Source organism: Pan paniscus, chromosome 8, assembly GCF_029289425.2.
Source record: "Pan paniscus chromosome 8, NHGRI_mPanPan1-v2.0_pri, whole genome shotgun sequence".
NCBI classification, from domain to species: domain Eukaryota; kingdom Metazoa; phylum Chordata; class Mammalia; order Primates; family Hominidae; genus Pan; species Pan paniscus.
The window spans coordinates 142,777,140-142,802,566 of record NC_073257.2 but is presented as its reverse complement, the minus strand read 5'-3'; positions in this window follow the sequence as shown (position 1 = coordinate 142,802,566).

Genomic DNA, 25,427 nt, shown 5'->3' with positions numbered 1-25,427 from the left:
GGGGCACCAATGTCTGCTCCTCGCTACAGAGACACATGTGTGGTCTCTGCTCCTCTTCTCTCCCCTCTGCCCCCTGTTATTTATACACAGCCCCTCTGAGGTAATCTTTGCACTTTCGAGTTCAGGTGACCTCATATTAAGAAGAACCTGTGTTTGAATTTGAGGAGTGTTTGACATTAGCCCAGAGATGGGCAGTGTGTGTCCCAGACATGTATGCAAAGTCTAACGCCACTTGGGGTCTCCTCAATTTTGGGAAAGAATGAAAATGGCTTGATTGCATGAAGGCAGCAGGGTTTTGCTGGGTGGAAACAGATGTGCAATGTACAGGGGTGTCAAAGCTGTGAGTGAACTCACAGCCACCAGAGCTGTGCCTGGAACCATGCCGTGTCCCTCCACACAACCCACTGTCCCACCTCTACCTCGATGCCACCGTGGGGACTCTGCATCCCCTATTTTTGATGCTCCAGCTGGCTCCATTTCAGGCTGTGCCAAGAGGTGACGGCAGAGGGAGACTGCTGAACAAGTGGCTGAGGAAGAGGACCGTTCTTGTTTTCTTTTTGTTTCTTCTGATTTACTTCTCTAGTGGTGGTTCCAGTGAAGGTCACCTGGGGACATGGCTTCACCCCCACAGTGGAGGCCTCTTCCCATAGAGATGTCTGCTGGAGCGCTCTGGACACAGGCAGAACCATCCGCCACACCCCACACACTCCCCACAGGCCTGCATCCTGGTCCCACAACCCTCCTCCAGCTCAGAGGCTGACGCGCACCGGCCAACACACAGACCACCCCGGGACCTCTAAGGGTCAGCTCTGTGGAAACCTGCCTCCAGGGTCTAAGTCTTGATGATCTCAATCTCTTCCTTAGATCTCCAAGTGCCTTCAGCAGTTCCTGCCTTTATGAGATGGCAGCATCTTCTACTTACCAGTCACCCAGTTAACAACTTTATACCAAACTTGTTATTCCTTATAGTAAATTATCTCTGTTTAATGGCTGCTGCAGTGTTCGCCTCCTGGCCAGCTGCTGATTGGTGCCCAGCCAGCAGAGAAACCACACCTGCTTCTGCCAGTGACGCACCAAGGGCAGGAGCCCAGGCTCCAGCCAGACTTACCCATAGGCTCAGCCACTGGCCAGCCTCACCATCTTGAGAAAGTCACTGAACTTTCTGTCCCTTGTTGCTGTAGTCTGTGCAGGTGGGAACTGCTTCGTAGGGTTCTTCTGAGGGTTGAGGCAGTGAGAAGGTGATGATCACCAAGTATTTCCCTGGGACTGTAAGAGCACTCACAAGCATGAGCTATCATTACCATGGTGACTCATAAAAACACAAAAGTGCACCTTTCAACAGGTAAAAGAAAAAAATCCCCAAATCTTAATTCTAAATAATAACCACTATGCATATTATATCATTAGCATTAGTGTAGATTTTTCTGCCTACATACAGGTGGAAGAACAGAAACATGAAGATGAGAGAAAATGTTATAACAGAATTAGAATATACATCAGTGTTTAAAAAATACGTTAAGCTTAATTTCACTGGAATTAAAAAGGAACAGAAGTGAAACTCAGGAAACTGCTAAATTTTAGAGAAATATTTTCTTTGTTCTATTTCATAAAAGATCCCTCTGAGATTTTAAATCAAAACATTATGAAAAATACTGAGGTTTCAGTTCTTTGTTGCAATAAGTCTTCCATTTTACTCAGTAATGATCGACTCCCTTGTCTGGAAGAAGAGATTTTAAAAGGCACAGAATTTTACCCACTCACTTCTTATCTCCTTCCATTTTTGTTAGAGCCAGTATAGTATCATTATTTTGATTATTATTGTCAAGATTTATAAAACATTCTGTTCTGTAACTGTTATTCTCACTGCTGTGTATTACCAGGACTGCAAATAGATGAATTAGTGTTCAGCATCAGTCCTTCTATCACAGAGTTTCCATTCCTGAGAACTCTATTTTAACTCATCTATTGGTTTTCAAAATTCAATTGGCAAATAGACATTTCAAGAGGATGTATAGTTTTGATATTCCCTGAGCCCTTCCATGCTTAAGAATAGGGCTGCCGGTGATTCAGCACTATGAACTGAAAAATTCATTACTATGTATATATTCAGGAATACTTCAAGCTTCACTTATTGTTATTTTCTTGAACTGGCAACTAAAGAGTTATGTAACGAGTTAAAAATGGATCAATGTGCAAAGCGTTTATGACCATCAACTTCAACCTGTTACAATGAAAAACTTGCTTATGTTGGTCACAGTAATTGACGGTGCTGGGTACCCTAGCTTCAGCTATGGATGCTCTCAGAGGAAATGCCCCATCCCGAGCATCTCCAGCCAGCTCTGATTGGGGACAGTGTGTGGATCCTGGAAGGCTCTTCTGGGAGGCTGCATCTCCCTGTGAATGCAGGGGCCAAGCCTCCAAAATGAGGCTCTTTATTTATTTCCACAGACCCAGGCTCCCATCTTGGACAATTTCCCTGAATCTGAAAAAGCTCCCGTTGCTTGCAGTGTACTTTGTAGTGCAGTTCTGATGGAAATGAGTTCCCTTAGCTTTTGCTTTTTCCTGAAAACATCTTTACCTTTTGAAGAAATCAACTGTGAGGTACAATTTACATCTAATAACATGCATCTATATTAGCTGAACAGTTGAATGAGCTTTGACAAAAGTATCCATCCATGTAACCACTATGACAATCAAGATAGACAGCACTTCCACTATCCTGAGGTCTCCTCCTTCCTCTGGATTAGAAGTCCCAGGCCACCGGCACCCAGCCCCAGGCAGCTCCTAATTTGCTTCCTGGTACTGTGTATGTGTGCATGAGGCTTCTCATCTTCTAGAGTTGAAGGTAGATGGAGTCACACAGCAGGCTCTTCATGTCTGGCTCTGTGCTCAGCATAACATTGCCAAGCTCAATTATTGTTGCATTGCCTGTTCTTCATCAGTATTGCCATGTAGTATTTCATTGTACAGATGTACCCAAACGTGTTTATATTTCACGTCTTGATGTCTACTGGAGCCACCTCTTGTGTTTTCACCTCCGTTTTTGGACAATTATTTAACTGAGTATAATTGTTGAGATTCCTTTATGGATGTCATTTCAGCATTTCCAGGTGGCCAAGGTAATAAGAGCCACCTCCATCTGACTCTCCTCACACAGCTTCAAAGATACTGTATAGCAAAATGAGAAGAAACCAAACATGTTCTTCTTAACAGAAAGGCAAAGAACACCACAAATTTCAAATTACCTATTGGCAGAAAATTAATGACAAGACCGTAGTAGTGACTTCTCTTGAGCTTCCACTGCAAATCTTTGTGGAAATCTAGTGAAATTTGGGGAAATACACAGAAAATAAAGGATAAAAACAAAAAGCCTAAAATGTACCTAAAAACGAAGACAAAAATAGAAAGTCCATCCTAAATGTAAAAACTCTGAAACAATCCCATCAGATCAATGTACTGACTACAGGGAAAATACTTAAATTAAGTGGAGCACAGAAAGACATTGTTTCTGAGGGAGAAGAAGGTAAAAATTGAGGAAAAGGCCCCCATTAGAGACTGAGTGGTGAAAAAAAAAGACAAGGTAAACTTTAGAATCCTCCATGATAAAATAGGTCCCAAAACATCGAAGTCTACACCCCTACTGCCCATAACCCCCGAAGTCCACTCAGTAGCTACACTGTGCTATAAAGACAGAAGTTTCTCTGAAGACATAAAGCGTGTAATATCCTCCAAACCATCACTATATGAATAGACATAAGCAGCCTTCATTTATGCAAAGCTAACATGAGAATAAACAGAAAATTTAGATCAAAGTCTTTCAGTGGATGAATCCACCACCAAAAAAGTGAAATAAAACTAATGCAACACTTCAAAGTAAATCAAATATGCTCAGAGAAGCACTGCATGTGATAATATTAAAAATCCAGAAATTACAATAAAATAAACAAGAAGAGAAAGAAATTGAAGTAGAATTTATAGAACTCAGAAGAGAAAGAAGAAAAAGGTACTGTCATTTAGAAATAAAGGTGAATTTAAAAACTGCCTGAGAAAGAATATATTTGAAAAGAAATTTTCATAAAAGAAGCTATAGAACAAAATCAGGAAAATAGCTAGGAGAATGAAAGTGAAAGAAGGAAGTAAAAAGGGCCAGAGAAAATTGGTTGAAATAGACATTAAGCAAGAAAACAAAATCCAACATATGTATAATTGGAGTTAGCAAAAAAAGAAAAAGTATGAATCACAAGTAACATTGAAACCTATTTTCTGCTTAACAATAAAGAAAATAACACAAGAAACTTCAAATTACTGATGGGCAGAAACTAATGGCCAGATTGCAGTAGCAATGTCTGTTAAGATTCCACTCATGGGTACTTTCCAGAAATAAAGGAAAGACTGAAGACATGCCTACACTTTGCAAGGGCCTACAGAGACCTGAGAAATTTAATGCAAAATAATAAACTATAGTATTTTAGCCTAGTAAAACTATTAAACTTTAAAAATTTATGAAATAAGATCAGGACCTCAATGCAAAAAAAAAAAAAAAAGAAAAAGAAAATTAGTTTAGCATCTCAAGGCAGCAACAGGGCATAATAAAAATGGAAAAGAATATGTTAATTAAGGATTTTATATCCAGCTAAAAACAGTCCAATGTTAAGACTCTCAAATACAAAGTTTAATAACGTAAGAGCACAAGGAATGCTGTTCTCATGAGTCTTTGAGGCATCTACTAAAAGATGACATTCATCCAACCAAGAGATGACTGAAAAATCATAGGCAAGATGACTGATTACTATTTAATATATTTAGTTGAATATTAAGACTGAAATATAGGTGGTGATGAGAGTCTGAGAATAATATGTATTATATATTTTGACAATATGGAAATAATAAAACTAAAAAGGGAGATAAAAGAGAAAAGGGAAAAGAAAAGTAAGCTTATTGATTGTGATATAAGCTATTGATTGAAATATAGCACAAGTGACTGTCAGGAATACCACTAAAACGAATTTTTTAAAAGATCAGCAAATTACCAGATAAGGTCACAGAAGACTAATGTGATAGAAAAAAGTGTAAGAGCGAAGGGACCACTAGAACAAAACACAAACCAATGTAAATGCCAATGGGGGTGATAGGGAGAGAGAGAGAAAGAAAGAAAAAAGAGAGAACTGGAGAAAACACATCACAAAAGGAAAGAAAAGAGCAAATATGCAAGAATAACTATTGCAACCATAACAAGAAATAATATAACTGCAGTAAGCCCAAACATACAGCTCCATGAATAAATATGAATAAGTTTAACTGACCTATTAAAAGAAAATTATTTTCGGTTTGTGTTAGAAAGCAAGACTCAATTCTATGCTGCAGCTGCAAGACACATCTGCAAAGAAAGTGACTTAGAAAGGCTAAACAGATCCAAAAACGCTGAGGTATACCAGGCAAATGAAAAAAAAAAAAACAGAAAACAGAAGTCAATTAAGTAGAGATAGGTGACAGTTTTAAATATCTATGCCAAAAATACGATAGCAAACATCTCCAGAGGGCTGGAAATACAAGAGTAGACAAAAGAGAACCTGGAGACTTAGCAACATAATCAAGGAGGCCGATTTTATTGAACTATGAAGGGCTTACTCCTTGAAAATGGCGAATACAGCTTCTTCCCAGCCACACATGGCACATTCATAAAAGAACTGATGGTTGATTACATCACAAAGAAATATCAACGTATTTTATAAAGTAGACATTTGCCAACAATCCTTTCTGATCACAGTGCAGTAAATCTAGAAGCTAATAACTAAACAAACAAACAACAACAACAACAATAAAAACAAATCATTCAGCCTGGAAATTAAAAGGAAAAAACTAAAATAACCATTCTGTTAAAAAGTTCCTGGCCGGCTGCGGTGGCTCACGCCTGTAATCCCAGCACTTTGGGAGGCCGAGGTGGGTGGATCACGCCTATAATCCCAGCACTTTGGGAGGCCAAGGTGGGTTGATCACGAGGTCAGGAGATCGAGACCTTCCTGGCTAACATAGTGAAACCCCGTCTCTACTAAAAATACAACAAAAAATTAGCCGGGCCTGGTGGCCGGCGCCTGTAGTCCCAGCTACTCGGGAGGCTGAGGCAGGAGAATGGCGCGAACCCAGGAGGCAGAGCTTGCCGTGAGCCAAGATCGCTCCACTGCACTCCAGCCTGGGCGGCAGAGCAGACTCTGTCTCATAAAAAAAATAAAATAAAATAAAATAAAATAAAAAATTCTTAAAGAGAAATTGCAAATTGAAATTACATAATATCTTTAAAAACATTGATAACAGTTATGACATTCACGGAAAGCAGTCATCAAAGGAAAATCAGTAGCTTTAAATAATGATGTTAATGTAAACAAAAATATTGAAAAATGAAAACTCTAGGAAAAGAACAAAAAGGAAACCAAAATAAAGCACAGCAAAGCAAACAATAATATAAGTGAAAGTTAATATAGTAGAGAGTAGAAAAATAGAAAATCTAATGAGTAATCAACGTGTGTTTTTTTAATGAAAATAGACAAGCAACTATCCAACTTGATTAAGAAAAGGGAGGAGAAAGTGCTAAAAAGAGAAAGAGAGAAAGAAAGGGAAGGGAAGGGAGGAAAAGGGGACAGGAGGGGAGGAGAAGTGAAGGGGAGGGGAGAGGAGGGGAGGGGAGAAGGGAGGGAAACGGGAGGGGAGGAGGGAGGGACGGGAAGGAAGGGAAGCGAACCATTAAAAACTGAGCGTATGGGCCAGGCATGGTGGCTCGTGTCTGTAATCCCAGCTCTTTGGGAGGCAGAGGAGGGCGAATCACTTGAGGCCAGGAGTTTGAGACCAGCCTGGCCAACAGGGCAAAACCCTGACTCTACTAAAAATACAAAATTTAGCCAGGCATGGTGGCGTACGCCTGTAGTCCCGCCTACTCAGAAAGCTGAAGCACAAGAATTGCTTGAACCTGGGGTCGGGGTTTCCATTGAGCTGAGGTTGTGCCACTGCATTCTTAGCCTGGTGACAGGCTCAAAAAAAAAAAAAAAAAAACTAAAAGTAGGCATAGGACATGAATAGCCATTTTTTGAAAGAAGACACACAGACATATGAAAAACATGCTCAACATCACCAATCGGAGGAATGCAAATCAAAACCACAATGAGACACCATCTGACACCAGTAAGAATAGCTATTATTGAAAAGATTTAAAAATAACAGATGTGGGTCAGGCATGGTGGCTCACACCTATAATCCCAGCACTTTGGGAGGCCAAGGTAGGCAGATCACCTGAGGTCGGGAGTTTGAGAGCAGCCTGGCTCACATGGTGAAACTCGTCTCTACTAAAAATACAAAAATTAGCCAGGCGTGGTGGTGAGCACCTACAGTCCCAGCTACTTGGGAGGTTGAGGCAGGCAAACTGCTTGAACCCAGGAGGCAGAGGTTGCAGTGAGCCAGGACTGCACCACTTCACTCCAGCCTGGGCGAGAGAGCGAGACTCCATCTCATAAAAACAAAACAAAACAAAAAACAGATGTTGGTAAGGATGTAGAGAAAAGGGAATTCTTACACCATTTTTTTTTTTTTTTTTGAGACAGAGTCTCACTCATCACCCAGATGCAATGTTGCAATCTCAGCTCACTGCAATCTCTACCTCCTAGGTTCAAGAAATTCTCCTGCCTCAGCCTCCCAAGTAGCTGGGATTACAGGCACCCACCACCATGTCTGGCTATTTTTTGTATTTTTGGTAGAAATGGGGTTTCACTATGTTGGTCAGGCTGGTCTCGAACTCCTGACCTCAGGTGATCCACCTGCCTTAGCCTCCCAAAGTGCTGGGATTACAGGCGTGAGCCATCACGCCCGGACTGGAACTCATACTCTTCTATGCTGTTGGTGGGAACGTAAACTAGTACAACCTCTATGGAAAACTGTGGAGATTCTGCAAATAACCATAAATAGAACTACCATTCAGTCCAGCAATCCCATTACTGGGACTCTACCCAAAGGAGAAGGAATCTTTTTATCAAAAAGATACCTGCACTCATAAGTTTATCACAGCACTCTTCACAGTAACAAAAAGAGAGTCAGTCTAAGTATCCATCAACAGATGATTGATAGAGAAAATGTGGTGTATATATACATAGCAGAGTACTATTCAGCCATGAAAAAGAATGAAATCATGTCTTTTGCAGGAACATGGATGGAACTAGGGACCACTATCTTAAGTGAAATGAGTCAGAAACAGAAAGACAAACACTGCATGTTCTCACATATAAGTGAGAGCTAAATAATGTGTAGACATGAACATAGAGAGTGGAGTGACAGACACTGGGCACTTGGAAGGGCGGGAGTGTTGGAGCGGGTGGTGTGTGATGAGAGATTACCAACGTACAGTATGTGTTGTTTGGGTGATGGACAAAAAAGCCCTTAGCCACTCTGCAATATATCCGTATGGCGCAATTACACTTGTACCCATTAAATTTATACAAATAAAAGATGAAGGAGAAGGAGAGGGGAAGGAATGGGAGGGAAGGGGAGGGAATGAAAGGGAGAGTAAGCCAGAAACTAATGAGATTGGTTACCTATAGGGCCTGTTGGCAATGGAGTAAAAAGTACTGGGAAGGATACTTTTGGGAGTGTTACTTTTGGTATTGTTTTGAATTTTGGAACCACATTAAGATTTTACATAGTCAAAGTCCTTAAAATACAACATGGGAATGAAGTAACACTAATTTATTTCAAGTGAATAACATAAACACACTGAAGGGAAAAAAAACTAAACCCAGAATGTTGAACACAACAATTTGACTATGTAGCATGATTAGAAAGACAGGAAAAAAGTCTATAAACAAATAATGAACTCTAGTTAGCAAGTTTGTTTTCAGAGTGATGTGAAGTGTTTAGGGATAAAAGGACACCGTGTCTGTAACATAATCTTAAATGATGAAAAAATCCATATATATGTGTGTGCGTAAAGAGAGAACATGCACAAAAGATAAATGAGTAAAATGAAAATAACCGGTGAGTTAAAGTAAAATATAGAGGGGCTAATTTACTCTTCTTGCCTCTTTTCTGTTTTTGAAATTACGTTGCGGTACCTTCTCGCAAGATCATATTATTCCATGTCTTCTGGATCTCTGTCTGTGTTGAAATGTCAGCTTTGCTTCTCTGAACGTAGTGACTCAATTTCCCCCTCTGGCTATTTTAAAGATTTTTCTCTTTGACTTTGGTTTTAAATAATTTGAGAATGATGATCTTAGGTGGGTTTTCTTAGCGTTTATCCCACTTTGGGTTTGCAGAGTGTGTCCACTCTTTTATTTGGTATTTTAATTAGTTTGTGGCATTGGTTATGACTGAATTGTTTCCCAAAAAAATTCATATGTTGAAGCTCTAATCCCCAGTGTGGCTGTATCTGGAGATATGGCCTTTAAGGAGACAGTTAAGGTTAAATGAGGTCCTGGGGTAGGCCCTACTCTGATAGGACTGGTGTTCTTTGTAAGAAGAGGAAGAGGTGCCAGAGCTCTGTCCCTGCAGGGACACAGAAGAAAGGCCAACTGAGGACAAAAGGAGAAGGCAGCTGTCTGCAAACCATGGGGAGGCCAACCCCGCTAGCACCTTGATCTTAAACTTTACGGTTTACAGAGCTGTAAGAACATGCACACGCATGCTTATTGCAGCACTGATCACAATAGCAAAGACTTGGAACCAACCCAAATGCCCACCAATGATAGACTGGATAAGGAAAATGTGGCACATATACACCATGGAATACTATGCAGTCATAAAAAAGGATGAGTTCATGTCCTTTGCTGGGACATGGATGAAGCTGGAAACCATCATTCTCAGCAAACTTACACAAGAACAGAAAACCAAACACCACATGTTCTCACTCATAAGTGGGAGTTGAACAATGAGAACACATGAACACAGGGAGGGGAACATCACACACCAGGGCCTGTTGCGGCATTGGGGGATTAGGGAAGGGATAACATTAGGACAAATACTTAATGTAGATGACAGATTGATGGGTGCAGCAAACCACCATGGCATGTGTATACCTATATAACATACCTGCACATTCTGCACACATATCCCAGAACTAAAAGTATAATAAGAATAAAGAAAAGAAAATAAACTTCTGTTGTTTAAGCCCAAACGGTGGTGTTTTGTTTTGGCAGCCTGAGCAGATGAATACAGCAATTTGGGGAAATCTTCCGTGAACATTTTCTCAAAGGCTACTCCAGTCTCACCCCACCCTCCTTGCTTTTTCTGGGACTCTGATCCACATCAAGTAGACCTGTTCACTCGGCTCCATGTGTATCTTACACTCCACATTCTCCATTCTTCTCTGTGCATCATTTTACATTCTTTCAAATTAATTGTTGCATGGCTTAGGAATTCTTTCATCTGATATGTCTAATCTCTTACTAAATGTATTTGTTAAATTGTTAACTTAATTCATTGTTATTTTAGAACTAAAATGCCAATTTAGTTTTTCTTTCCTTTTCAGGGATTCCTAGTTTCTGATAAGTTTCCATCTTTTTCTCTGCATTCTTAATAATATTAAACTATTTTAAAATTTATGATTTTGGTATTTCAGCGCTGAGTTTTAGCAGGCCCTGTAATTTTTTCTTAGAGGTCAGCCTTTGCAGCTTTGCAGATAAAAGGAAGTCTTAGAGGCTACCAATGATGTTGTCTTTCACCAAAGTGGTAAAGTTTTCTTCTGGCATGTAAGGAGAGCACCGTCACATCTCATTGGCCCCATCAATAATCAATTTTAGGGTTTGTTATGGCTGCATGCATTGGTTTTCATGTTGCCCTCAGGATGTGCCCCTTGCTCTGTGGGGGCGGCCCTTTTGAGATCTCAACTGAAGCCTGAGGTGCTTCTCAAAGCCCTTGACCTTGGCAGAGTTTGAGCTCCTTTCTCTTCAGTACCCTATGGCTACTGAAAATCTCCTCATTTTTTTGAGCTGTCAGCCCCTGTTTTCTGCTCATTTCTAGAATTCTTACCCTCACGTGAGTAGTTTAGGAGCTATCCAACTACTTTCAAAAAAGTTGTTCACAGATTTTCCAGCTCACTTCTCTGACTTTTCTTTCTCCCTGGGATGTAGCCCCATCGTTTTCAGCTACTTTGTTATCCCTGAACACTGATCTATGTCTCTCAGTAAAATTCCTGCTTTCTGCCTGGAGTCTGCCCATCCCCCAGTCTCTCCTCACAACTCCACTTCAATCCTTTGAAATGGAATTCATTCCCAGGAAAGACACTAAGATGAATGTGAAGCTCTCTTCTACTTAACTTCTCTGGAGGGCACCAACTCCTCAAGTCCCACCTGCATTAACTGCTGTCTGTGTATCCATCCAATTACACACACACATGCACACACACACATGCTTGCACTCACACAGACATACACTTACACACATGCTATTTTATATTTGTTTCCCTAGGAAGCTTGTCAAAGTTATATCTTTCATTGCCAGAACCCATGTACTGTACATTTTCTGAAGTGGATTTAAGCAAAGGCCCAAAAGAAGATATTTGATAGTTGAAATACTCCCAGATATGTTAAGACCATCAGTAAATGTCTGAGTAAAGGCAGTATCCTAAACAGAACTACAACTAGTAGTGTTATTTGATGAGTTAAGGCAGAAAACAACACTAGCATCTTGTAGAGCTACTAATGTTCACGTTTAAAAAATGAAAACATGTTTAAAATATATCATTGGCTCTACTAAAGCACTATGCAATGTCATAAATTTATTGTTAAAAATAAGGATTGGATAATTAAATTCAAAACATTCTCCAGCTTATCCATTTATTTAACCATGTGTAATGTACTTGATTGAAGCTGGAAACCATCATTCTCAGCAAACTATCGCAAGGACAAAAAACCAAACACCGCATATTCTCACTCATAGGTGGGAATTGAACAATGAGATCACATGGACACAGGAAGGGGAACATCATACACCGAGGCCGGTTGTGGGGTGGGGGGAGGGGGGAGGGATAGCATTAGGAGATATACCTAATGTTGAATGACAAGTTAATGGGTGCAGCACACCAACATGACACATGTATACATATGTAACTAACCTGCACGTTGTGCACATGTACCCAAAAACTTAAAGTATAATAATAAAAAAAAGAAATATGGAATTTTATACCAAAGTATTAGAATAAAGAACATTTAATTGCATAAATAATCAACATTTTTCTTTTTTATCAAAACCCATATATTCAAAAACCAAAATAAGTCCAAGATAAAAAACATTTGGGAAGGTTCAGAAGAGTCAGGGATGAGCCTCTGAAACTGGTGAGGGGAGGAGAGGCAGAGGGCTGGAGCTGAGGTCAGAGGCCCTGGGTTCAAGTCCTGGCTCTCCCTCCTGCACCCTGGTGACCTTGTCTGAGTCCTGAGGTGAACATTCATAATCCTCACACCTTCCTCACAGGGCTGCTGTGGAGTGAACAAGCTCACTTAGGAAAAGCTCCTGGAACGGTGGCTGGCACACACACACTGGAGGCTTGCTGGTTTTGATTCAGAGACAGAAGCTTCCAGTAGGTCCAGGGCTCACCTGTCAGCAGTAATCAGGGTGGTTCCAAGACAGACTCAGAGCCCCACCCATCTTGGGTCCATCTCCCTCTGGGATGTGTAAAGGAAACTCAGAGCCCCACCCCCCTTGGGTCCGTCCTCCCTCTGGGGTATCTAAAGGGAGACTCAGAGCCCCACCCTCCTTGTGTTCATCCTCCCTCTGGGATGTCTAAAGGGAGACTCGGAGCCTCCCCGTCTGGGGTCCATCTTCCTCTGGGATGTCTAAAGGGAGACTCGGAGCCTCCCCGTCTGGGGTCCATCTTCCTCTGGGATGTCTAAAGAAAAACTCAGAGCCCCACCCCGCTTGTGTCCATCCTCCCTCTGGAATGTCTCAAGGTGCTGCTTCTGTCTTTCCCATCATGGCAGGCTCAAGGGATGGGCTGTGGCATTGGCTTCCTGCTCCAGGTCCCTGCCACACCCTCGGAAAATGGGACAGTGGAGCCTCCCCTGGGAAGAAGAGGGCAGAGCCAGCCCTGTGTCACCAGGGATGGAGACAGGTGCAGCAGGGGGTGAGATATGGCCATACCGTCCTGGGAGGTGTGGCTGTCATCTAGGAGAGACAGCCACGTGAATCAGAAGTGAGTTCAGCTGCAGAAAGGGCTCCACGTGACTGACACACTTGTGGCCGAAGGATGCCAACCCTGTGAACCTAGAGGCTTTTCCATGGAAACAGGACATCGTGGAGACTCATCACGGGGCCTGGAGGAGGCATGATGAGGGCCCAGCTGAACTCTGCTGCTGTCTTGCTCTGTGACATTGAGCTGCTCAGCTGGCCTCTCTGAGGCTTGGTGTCCTGTCTCTAGACTGAGGTGCTTGGACTAGAGACCTCTAAGGTCCTCTCTGCTCTAACATTTTACAAGGCTGAAATAGACCCATTAAAATGTTACCTAGCTGTCTGCAAATGCCGCCATATTGCCAACTGTTTAATGATAAGAATGTCTTCCTTTGTTTTAAAAGATGTCACTTGCTCACCTTCTGAGCACCAATGGGTTCTTTCTTTGTGACCTGATCAGTGCAATTAGTAAGTGAATATTTAACACCTGAAAACCAGGCTGGAGTCCCTTTTTTGCCCTTTTTTCACTTCACTCTAACCTTACGTGCAAAATAGAGCTAACGAACATCAAGTTTGTCATGAAGGTTATAAATCCATATGCAAATGCCTTGGGTACCAGCGACCACAGAAGGTGACCAGCGAAATATGGCTATCCCCATCCTTAGAAGCAAGTAAGGTGAGGCTACCTCTAATCATGCTGCTTCCCACTATTGAAACACTGCCTATACTTTCTGACTTGTGAGTTTCCTTTGTACAAATTGAAAACAAAGAAATATTTTCATAGAAACTCTCTGTGTATCCGAAATAGCCAACTAAATCAAGTCTGAGTCCTGCTGACTGAGTTCTATGTCATAAGTCTAAGCATCTCTGCAGAAGATAATCTGCTTAAAATAACCATCTACTTGGAAATCTATAAATTGCAAGTCATAATGAGAGTGATCCATGGGAGACCCTCCCAGGGGACACTTCCCCGCACACAAGTCCTGGGGTGATTCTCAGCTTTGCATCTTAGGAAAGTAAGTCAAGAAATTCCAAAGAGGCCTGTCAGCTCCGCGCCAGTCTTCAGTGCATTCCGAAAGATGCTTTGATCTAATTTATGAAAAGAAGCGCTGCTGGCTTGAGGAATGGAAACAGACAAACTCCCAAGCAAGAGAGCATCAGCAAATCATCAGAAGAGCTGCAGCGTCTCCTGGAGCCAGCATTCAACTCGGAGAAGGTGCTAATCCCAGCTGTGCAGCTAGGTGTGAGCCCACCTCCCGCTCCCACGCTGTCTCCAGGATCCCTATTTCTGGACCAGCCATGCTCTTGTTCACTTAGAACCCTATAGAAGGATTTAGGGCAAGGGAGCAAGGTTGGACCTCTGTTCAGACTCCAACGCACCTGCCAAGTCCCTCTTGCCTCCCGTCAAGTTAAAAGTCATCATGAATCCCAGGCCGGGACTGGCTCCATCTTGTCTGTAGAAGCTCTACTGACCCTCTGCAGAGGTAATTCAGCACTTAGCTGGTGCACATTCACATGCACCCCAGAGAACTTGGAGATCCCACATCAATGGCTTTGGCAATGATTGAGGTCCCTTCCTGAACTATTTCTGTAAGAAGATCAGCATTTTGTTTTGAAAAATAAACAATGGAGTGTTGATTGTCAATGAAAAGCCTAATTTTCCTGTAAGAGGTATGACATAATTATAAGAACTTCATATTTGATTTGCTTTGGAAATTAATACAACATATAACATTAGTTTGGAAATTAATGCAACCTGTTAAAGGGTTTTTAAAGTGTATTTTCCAATTTAAACATCCAATCTAAGGAACGTCATAGAATACGTTAGTTTGTGTTACAGGAAATAGTGGAATTGTTTCCTTGTCCAAAAATGAATCCAGACTTGCTAATGCGTCCAACCCATTGGGAATCATGGTTTTAAAGGTGGTTTTACAATAATCAGAAGAACAGAGTGAGCAGGCATCCTGCTGAGCAGCCTCTCTACAGCCTCTCTACAGCCCCTGGTGGCAGGTGTCCCTGGTCTTGGAGCCAGCACTGGGATCAAACCTCCTTCTCCAGCCTGGGATTCCTGAGCTAATTGTGTCACTTGGTACAGATTCCCCCAGGGTTGTCAAAGGAGCTCAGTGCATCCTGATTCTCGGAATTGAATGGGGAAGGGTTCACAAGGCCTGGGTCAGAGGAAAGGACTGTGAGGTTCCACTCCCCCAGGGACCATCTTCAGCACACTGGGCGAGCCCCTCCTAAAGCTGCCTCTGGGGTGATGGTGAGAATTAAGGGAGGGAGGCGTGGGGGCACCTAGCATACCTGCGCAAGGCAGGAGCCCCAGCAGGGCCCGCTGCTTCCCTGCAGAGGCAGCCAGTCTAGTGGGCTTGGGGAGTCCACAGACCCCTTGTCTTCTGCCTCCTTATGTCCTGCTTCCTCTGTGCCTCACCCTACAGCAGGGTGAAGGGCAGATGGTGCAGGTGTGAGCCTGCCTCCCACTCACACACTGTCTCCAGGATGCTTCTTTCTGAACCCACCATGCTCTTGTTCACCTAGAACCCTATAGAGGGATGCCGGACAGAACAGGAAGGTTGGACTTCTGTTCAGACCCCCACCTGCCTGCAAAGTCCCTTGTGCATCCAGTTAAAAGTCAACTTGAATCCCAGGCTGGGACTGGTTCCATCTAGGAGCTCTACTGACCCTCTGAAGAGGCAATTCAGCTTGGACCTGCGCTTGGCATAGTGCTACCCGCAGTCATGGCTCCTCATTTGCAAGAACGATAGTGACAAACCACCAAGTCTTAAACTAGAAACCTTTCTAGACAGCAAACAATACTAATTAAAGAAAAAAACAAGAGGAACTAGATAAGCGTATTCAACTACAGAGAATTTCCCACTAACACAAATGGAGACTATTTTTTATACATTCAACTAATGTGTCTTTATTGCCAGTAACTCCCTAATATTTCTAGATTACCCATAGCAAATGCATTCATTGCTTCTGGGGAACATGGCCACAATCAATGACGAAATAGATGCAGGTTGTCAAAGAGCATTTCTTATCTGGCTTGCTAGTATTTTCATGAAGATTTTTGCATCTATGTTTATCAGGGATATTGGCCTGTAGTTTTCTCTGTTTCTGAGTGTCCTTGTCTGGCATTGGTATCAGGGTGATGATGACCTCATAGAAGAGCTTGGAAATATTTCTCCCTCTTCAATATTTTGAAGCATTTGAGAATTGACATTAACTGTCTTTTAAATGTTTAGTAGAATTCAGCCATGAATTCTTGGGTTTTATTTGTGTGCGTTGGGAAGTTGTTGATTATTGATTTAACCTCCATACCTGTTATTGATCTGTTCAGAATTTTTATTTCTTTGTAATTCAGTCTTGGTGACTTGTATGTTTCTAGGAATTCGGCCATTTCCTCTATGTTATCCAATTTGTTGGTGTTTACTTGTTCTTAATAGTTTCTTGTGATTGTTTATATGTCTGTGGTATCAGTTGTAATGTCTCCTTTCAATTCTGATTTTATTTATTTGACTTTTGTTTCTTTTTTCTTAGTAAGTCTAGCTAAAGGTTTGTCAATTTTATTTATCTTTTCAAAACACCAACTCCTCATTTTGTTGATCTTTTCTATTATTTTCTAGTGTCTATTTTATTTTTTTCTGCTCTGATCTTTATTATTTCTCTTTTTCTCTACTAACTTTGGGTTTAGTTTGTTCTGTCTCGAGTCCCTTGAGGTGTAATATTGGGTTGCTCATTTGAGATTTTTTTAATATAGGTGTTGTTTTTGTTGTGAACTTCCATCTTATAACTACTTTTGCTGCATTTCATAAGTTTTGGAATGTTGTGTTTCCATTTCTGGTTGTCTCAATATTTTTAAATTTCCCTTTTGACTTCTTTGACGCATTATTTGTTAAAGAATGAAAGCAAATATTTTTGATTTTTTAAAATTTATTTTTTTGTTTCAGTAGTTTTTGGGGGAACAGGTGGTGTTTGGTTACATGAATAGTTCTTTAGTGGTGATTTCTGAGGTTTTGATGCACTCATAACCTGAGCAGTGTAACCGTACCCAATGTGCAATCTTTTATCCCTCACCACTCCCCACCCTTTCCCCTGAGTCCCCAAAATCAAATGTTTCCTTCTTATGCCTTTTCATCTTCACAGCTTAGCTCCCACATGAGTGAGAACATACAATGTTTGGTTTTCCATTCCTGAGTTACTTCACTTAGAATAATGGTCTCCAATTCCATCCAAGTTGCTGCAAATGCCATTATTTTGTTCCTTTTTATGGCTGAGTAGTATTCCATGGTATATATATTCCACATTTTCTTTATCTAGTCATTGATTGATGGGCATTTGGGCTGGTCTACATTTTTGCAATTGCAAATTGTGCTGCTGTAAACATGTGTGTACAAGTACCTTTTTTTGTGTAGTGACTTCTTTTCCTCTAGGTGGATACCTAGGGGGATTGCTGGATTGAATTGTAGATCTGCTTTTACCTCTTTAAGGAATCTCCCACCATTTTCCACAGCGGTTGTGCTAGTTTACACTCTCACCAGCAGTGTAAAAGTGTTCCCTTTTCACCATATCCGCACCATCATCTAATATTTTTTGATTTTTTGATTATGGTCATTCTTGCAGGAATGAGATAGTATTGCATTGTGGGCAAACATTTTTGATTTTTTAAAGTCAAGCTTTATTGGAAGAGAGAAAAAAATGTTTCATAGGACTTTCTAGGGCTAAGTTACCCAGAACTAGGATGATCTGATGTATAAAGAACTGGGCATAGAGAAAGTCGTCAAGGAGTTTCTGTAAAACATCACAGAATGGGGAGGTCAGGAACACAGGGCACATCCTGGCACACAGGAAAGGGAGAGTGTCTCCCACTCTGAGGGTGGGGAGGAGGGGATGGTAGTTTGGGGAAGAGGCAATGGTAGGGTCGGGGGGGGATGGTAGGGTGGGGAGGAGGGGATGGTAGGGTGGGGAGGAGGGGATGGTAGGGTGGGCAGAACATGTCCCCCTGTGGTGCCCATGTCCTAATTATCAAAGCCTGTGAATGCCACCTCATATGGCAAAGGGGACTTTGCAAATGTGCTTGAGATTAAAAATCTTGAGATGGGGAGATGACCCTGGATAATTCAGATGAGCCCTAAGGAATCACAAAGATCCTTCCAAACTAAGAACTTTTCCCAGCCCAAAGAGCCAGACAAATGGCTTCAGAAGAAAGAGTGTGCCTAATGTCACTGACTTTGATGACAGAAGAGACCTTGGGGCAAGGAATGCAGACAGCCTCTAGAAACTAGAAAAGGCAGAGAAGCGAATTCCCCTCCAGAGCCTCCAATTACAGCCCTGATGATACCTTGATGTTAGCCCAGTGAGACCCACGCTGGACACCTGCTGTCCAGAACAGGAAGATAACACATTTGTGTTGTTTTAAGTCACTACACTTGTGGTAATTTGTGACAGCAGCTATAAGAAGCTAACAAAGATGTGGCAAGAAAGGGTGGATTGGGGGATTCTACTCTGCCTACTATCCTCAACCCTACAATCAAAATCCTAGGTTGGAGACAGGAGTTGTGAGCAGATACACACAGGTGTGTTAAACAGGCACAAATCTACCTCCGCTTTTGTGATTCTGAGCCCCCAGCAGAATCTACAAACTTTTCTAGGCCACAGTGAGAACCAGGCCATGCATGTGAATCAAATAACTCAATGCCCAATCAAAAAGAAGGCATTACCATCCATCCGGGAGCAGGCCCAGACCTGCAGTCCTGTCTTGTTAAGGCTCTCACCCATTTTTAGCCTACATCTAGACCTTTAGTGCTTCTTCAAGGATGCCTCCTGTGGAGGAAAGGAGAGCAAGATAGGCATGTTAGAAATTCCAGACAGGGGAGGCTTCCTAACTGTCACTATGAGCAGACAAGACGAAAGTGAAGCAGTGGTCACTGCTGCCTCTGGGGAGAAGCGTGCAAAGGCCCTGAGGAGGGGGGGATGTACATGGAATGTTCAAGAAAGAGTAAGGACATGCTTTTTTTTTTTTTTTTTTAATGGAGTTTTGTTCTTTCCACCCAGGCTATAGTGTAGTGGCACAATCTTGGCTTACTGCAGCCTCTGCCTCCCAGGTTCAAGTGATTCTCCTGCCTCAACCTCCAGAGTAGCTAAGATTACAGGCATCCACCACCACGCCCAGCTAATGTTTGTATTTTTATTAGAGATGGAGTTTCACCATGTTGGTCAGACTGGTCTCAAACTCCTGACCTCAGGTGGTCCACCTGCCTTGGTCTCCTAAAGTGCTGGGACTCCAGGTGTGAGCCACCTCACCTGGCCAGGATGTGCTTTTTATACCAAGCTACAACCCTAGAGCCTTAAGCAGTGCCTGACACATTGTAGGTGATAATAAACACTTGGTGAATGAATCAACACAGTCTTAGACACTCCATGAACATCCGTTCAATGAAACGAATGTGCAGCGCATTCTAGATACTAAAATTATCGGAGGAATGGTCAGTCCTTGCCCGCAAGTCCTCAGAGCCCTGAAGAGGCAGCAATACAGATATGGAAGACGCTCAAGTGCACTAAGAAAGCAAACATCGAGAGAGAGAGACAGCAAGCACCGCCACCTCGTCTCTATTTCCCAATGTGAGCAGCAATCATTGTGAATACAGGAAGAGGAGATCTTGTTAGTCTTTCTGCCGAGGAACCCAAAGATGAATTGTGCTCCCCGCGTGGGCACAGGAAATGAAAGACGTTGGTCACCAAGTGCCACAGAATGTCTGCGCTGCAGGAGTGCCCAGGACTGACCTGTGGGGGAATTGAATTTCCTCGTGCCCATCTGGAAATACACAATTCAGAAAAGTACTCTCAGCAGTATTTACAGATGTCAGCCGCATGACTTACTACCATCCTTCATCTCAGAAATAGCTCTGTGCCACTTACCGATGGGATGGAGATGGGCATTGAGGCTTCATTTTTCCCCCTCCAAGATACAGCATCAGTGGGGTCACTCCACTCTGGTTCTTTAACTGCATTTCGGGATCAAAAGGTTATTTTCAAGCGTATAGCTAGAGTTTTTCTAGTGTAATTCTTTCTCCAACCTCCTGCAGGGATAGACTTACAAACACCTAAAAACAAACAAACAAAAAACAGTTGCAAATGATTTGCATAGGTTATCGGTGAGCCCAAAAAAGAAAAGTGAGATGAAAGTAGAAAAACACTTATTATCTCTGGGCTGAAGGATGAGTCTCCCTTAGTGGGAAATGTTTCCAACTGACACGGCATGATACATGGACAGTGAGCAGTGATGGCCACTGGTGCCTCCAGCATAGCTCTGGAGTGGATCCACACACAACATCTGCTCTCTGCACAGCGTGGGGGCCTCCTCTCTGGGTTGAGATGCCCTCCTGCAATAGAAACCTAGAAGCTGGTGAGGAGGCTGTCAGAAGACAGCTGATGCCTGGAGCCTCTGCATGACTTGTTTAGGGCTGCTGGCTCATATTTCCACACACTGGGGGGACTCAACCAACAGAAAGTTATTTTCTCACAGTTCTGAGGGCCAGAAGTCTGCAATCAAGGCACTGGCAGGGCTCCTACTGCAGACACTAAGGGAGGCCCCTCCCTGCCTCCTCCAGATGCTGGTGGCTCCAGGAGTTCCTTGGCTGGTGACCACATCACTGCAATATCTCCCTCAATCTGACCTTGGCTTCTGTGTCTTCTCCTCTGCTCTGTGTTCTATTTTTCTGTCTTGTTGTTGTTGTTGTTTTGAGATGGAGTCTCACTTTGTCACCCAGCCTGGAGTGCCGTGGCACAATCTTGGCTCACTACAACCTCTGCCTCCCGGGTTTGAGCAATTCTCCTGCCTCAGCCTCTCAAGTAGCTGGAACTACAAGCACGCACCACCACACCTGGCTAATTTTTGTATTTTTAGTAGAGATGGGGTTTCACTATGTTGGCCAGGCTGGTCTCGAACTCCTGATTTCAGGGGATCCGCCCGCCTCAGCCTCCAAAAATGCTGGGATTACAGACATAAGCCACCGAGTCCAGCCCTAATTTTCTGTCTTTTATTCGGCTCACGAGGTGTGATCGACCATCATCTCACATGCAAGGCCTGTGGCCCCTGCACTCCTGGGGGCAGCTCCTGCTCAAAAGAACAGCATCGATCCCTCAAACCGGGACCTTCCCCAGGCTCCTTGGAGGGAGAAACAGAAGCTCCATGGCCACATCCATAGATGTGCTTGGGACAGAGCCCAGCAGGCAAGCTGCTTCTCCAAGTGAGGCTGGTCCCCTGTCTGCTAGAGGCTTCCCCTTCCCTGTGCCCAGACCCCATCTCCAGGCCACACTGCTCTTGGCTGAGTTCATCGCCACTGGACTTTCTTAGGGTCAGCTTCTGCAGCTGTTTTAGAGAAGCGACACAGTGAGACCACCTTCTTTGCTCCTTTGTTAAGTAGATTTTCACTTGTTCATCCCACATCCTATCTGCCTCACAAGTCCCTGAGTCCCTGAGTAGGCATTGGTGTGAGACGACCTGCATTAAATGGGCCCATGCACAGGAGAACTGTGGCTGGGCAGGGGCATGCAGGAGCTGACGGAGAGGCACAGGCACAGGCCAGGTGGGAGTGGGGGTGAGCCCGCGGCTGCCTTGCCCCTTGGTGGAAATCTCTGAATCTCTGAGGCATATTCCACGTTGAGGGGCAGGAAACTGAGGCCTGTGGGGCCCGGTCAGGCTCACCTCCGGTTTTTCTAAATAAAATTTTATTGGAACACAGTCCTGTATGTTCATTGGGTACTGTTTATAGCTGCTTTCACACTACAAGAGAATTGGGCAATTGCCCCTGAGGCCTGGCAGGCTGTGAGAATCAACTGGTAACAACATGGCCATAAGAAGAAAAGTATCTCAAGCCCTGATCAGGAATCTAGCATCTCTCAGAGGCCCGGCAGGCCTGCCCTACCTGCTTGCAGTGGCCACAGCTCCCCAGTCCAGGCTGTAGTGGCCCCTGGCCTGACCGGCCTCACTCCCCACTCCCCTAGTTGTTCTAAGGGTCCTTTCTCTAATGAACCACATACATGCACCGTGCCTCAGGGTCCATGTCCAAGAAGCCCTGAGGCGATGGACCTGAGGAGCTAAGATGCCATGCAGGATCTTGCAGATGGACGGTGGACACAGGGGCACCCTCAGGATCAGGTGGAATGGCCATTGAGCAGAGGAAACAGCAACACAGAGGCTGGGGGGATGGGAGTGGGACTGGGCTGTCCTGGAGGTGGGAGTGGAAGGTGTAATTAGGAAGATTCTGTGTGTGGGGTCAGGAGGAGTCAGACCACCATGGGCCAGGCATGGGCCAGGGGATGAGTCTTGTCCTGCATCCCAAAGGTGGCCAGGCATGTGACGTGCCCAGCACCCTGCAGGTGGGATGATCCCTGCAGGTAGGGTACTCCCTGTGGGTGGGGTGCTCTCTGTGGGTGGGGTACTCCCTGAGGGTGGGGTGCTCCCTGTGGGTGGGGTGCTCCTGCAGATGGATTACTCTCTGCAGGTGGGCTACTCTCTGCTGGTGGGGTGCTCTCTGCAGGTGGGGTGCTCCCTGCGGTTGGGGTACTCCCTGTGGGTGGGGTGCTTCCTGTGGGTGGGGTGCTCCCTGTGGGTGGGGTGCTCCCTGAAGGTGGGTTACTCCCTGCAGGTGGGGTACTACCTGCGGGTGGGGTGCTTTCTGTGGGTGGGGTGCTCCTGCAGGTGGATTACTCTCTGCAGGTGGGCTACTCTCTGCTGGTGGGGTGCTCTCTGCGGGTGGGGTACTCCCTGTGGGTGGGGCGCTTCCTGTGGGTGGGGTGCCCCCTGTGGGTGGGGCGCTTCCTGTGGGTGGGGTGCTCCGTGCGAGTGGGCTACTCCCTGCGGGTGGGGTACTACCTGTGGGTGGGGTGCACCCTGTGGGAGGGGTGCTCCCTGTGGGTGGGGTGCTTCCTGTGGGTGGGGTGCTCCTGCAGTTGGATTACTCTCTGCAGGTGGGCTACTCTCTGCTGGTGGGGTGCTTTCTGCGGGTGGTGTACTCCCTGTGGGTGGGGTAATCCCTATGAGTGGGGTACTCCCTGTGGGTGGGGTGCTCCCTATGGGTGGGGTACTACCTGCTGGTGGGGTGCACCCTGTGGGTGGGTTACTCCCTGCGGGTGGGGTGCTCCCTGTGGGTGGGGTACTCCCTGTGGGTGGGGCTCTCCCTGCGGGTGGGGTACTCCCTGCAGGTGGGCTACTCTCTGTTGGTGAGATGCTCTCTGCAGGTGAGATGCTCTCTGCGGGTGGGATGCTCCCATGGCACACCTGGCACAATGGTCACAGCAGGCAGGTCACACTGGCCGCTACTTTGACAGCCTTCCTTCTCTCTCTGCCTGCTTCCCTTCTATGATCAGTGGGATATTGGAAGGAACCACTCATCAATCAAACCTTTGTATTATATTTAAGGAAAAACATGGGGATACAGAAGGTTTCGCAGACAAATTTTGCACGTGAGTCACTCTTCCCTCAAGGTGTGGCTGGATTTGCTTCAAACTCCCCTGGGGACAGTGCCGTTTGTTCCTCTCAGTCTGCCTGGTGCCCATGTCACTGGGAACAGCCACAGAGCCCTCTCCGCCGACTTCTACCCAGCGGGTGCAGGCAGCGCTCTGAGGACGTCCTGACTTACAAACGGCGGGACTGTGATTGCGCGGCTGCAGCTCTGATCCTTCTCGGGTTCAATTTGAAGACGCCAGGAGGCCTGAACAGCCATTCCCAGCAGGGCGGTGAGGAGAGCGGTGCACCTGCTCCTAGAAGATCTACAAGGCAGCCTGGAAACAGGAGCCTCAGCTTTATTAAATTATCCATTTTCTTGCTGTGAAAATTCAAGCCTTTTCTAGGGCAGCTGCAAAGTCTGTAAAAGTAGCCTCCACATGGATGAAATGATAAGTTTTCATCTGCAGAGAAGAGCTTGTGTTCGGGTGCTGAGAACAATACTGCGAGAGAAACACGCATTTTCCAAGAGGAGGGGAGGCGTCCCCGGTGTCCACGGGAGGCCATCCCGCCCCAGGACCATGGACAGCAGTGGGGCAGCGCTGCTCACAAGCTGACATCATCACAAGAATTTTCTTTGTTACAAAGGCAAGCTTTTGACGAGAAAAAAAAAAAAAAGAACCAAAAATCCTGTGGAATGGCACCCTCGACTGTCCGGATGGCACCGAGAATATGGATTCTCGTTTAGAGAAGCACTCACTCTGCTTTCCCACGCTGCTGAGGCGCTGAAGCTGTGGACCCCTGTCCCTAGGGCGGCTCTCAGCCATGTGCGAAGCGGGTAGGGCCGTGATGTCACCTCTGGGTCACTCTGGCCTCTCTCACTGGCAAAGCGAAGGTGCCTACCTGGGCGGCCTACAGAGAGGCTGGGAGCTGGGGCAGGCCTGTCTATTCTCAAGCCTTCCTCGCTTCTCTTTAGAGTCTCAGGCAGGCTGCACTTCTGGGGAAAAGGTAGGTGTGGAGTTTTTCCACATTGAAAGATTCGTGCTCCTTGCGTTCTTATGAGCTAATTATCATTCCGTGTTCCACATGGAGCCTGTGACCTCCGTCTCTAAGTTTCACTCTCTGCCTGTTCAGCGCCGAAGTCGGTTTCTCTGCAGCTTCGGATCAGCCCCCACCGCCCCCGCCGCCGAGGAAGCGCAGCAGAGGTGCCACTTAAACCAGACCCTGGCAAGGGCCACCTAGGGCCCTTCTAAGAGACTCCACAGCTGTTGGAAAACAACTTGCCGTAGGCCCTGAGTCACTGTTTAAATCAGGGATTTCATCTCCAATATGAGGAGCCTGTATGATCCTTTTTGATGCCGGTCCTTAGAACTAGGCGTCTTCTCATGCGCCTCGTTCCTTGTTCCCCGTTAGGAGACAACTGCTGAAAATATTAACTTCCAAATAAAGTAAAAGTGATCCATATTCATGTAATGCTAATTAAGGACATCCTGAGTTCATTATTGCCAATTTTAAAAAAAGAAGCCAGATTTTTTTTCTGCACCCAATTTCACTGTCTATGGCAGTTGAATGAAAAGAATGTGTAAGAGTGTGTGTGCCTGTGTGCACATGTGTGGAGGTGCCTGTCAGTCTTCAAGGAAGGCTTAGACAGTCTTTTACCAGGAGCAGCTGGAACCTGATCTGATGCACATAAGTATTACTTTGGAGCTAGGATACCTAAACTTAAGAACCACCTTATTTCTAAATGCCGACAACCACCACCTGAGGGTCACGCCCCATTGCTGAGAGCTAGGGTCTGATTGGTCTACACAATGAGCTGAGAGCTAGGGTCTGATTGGTCTAC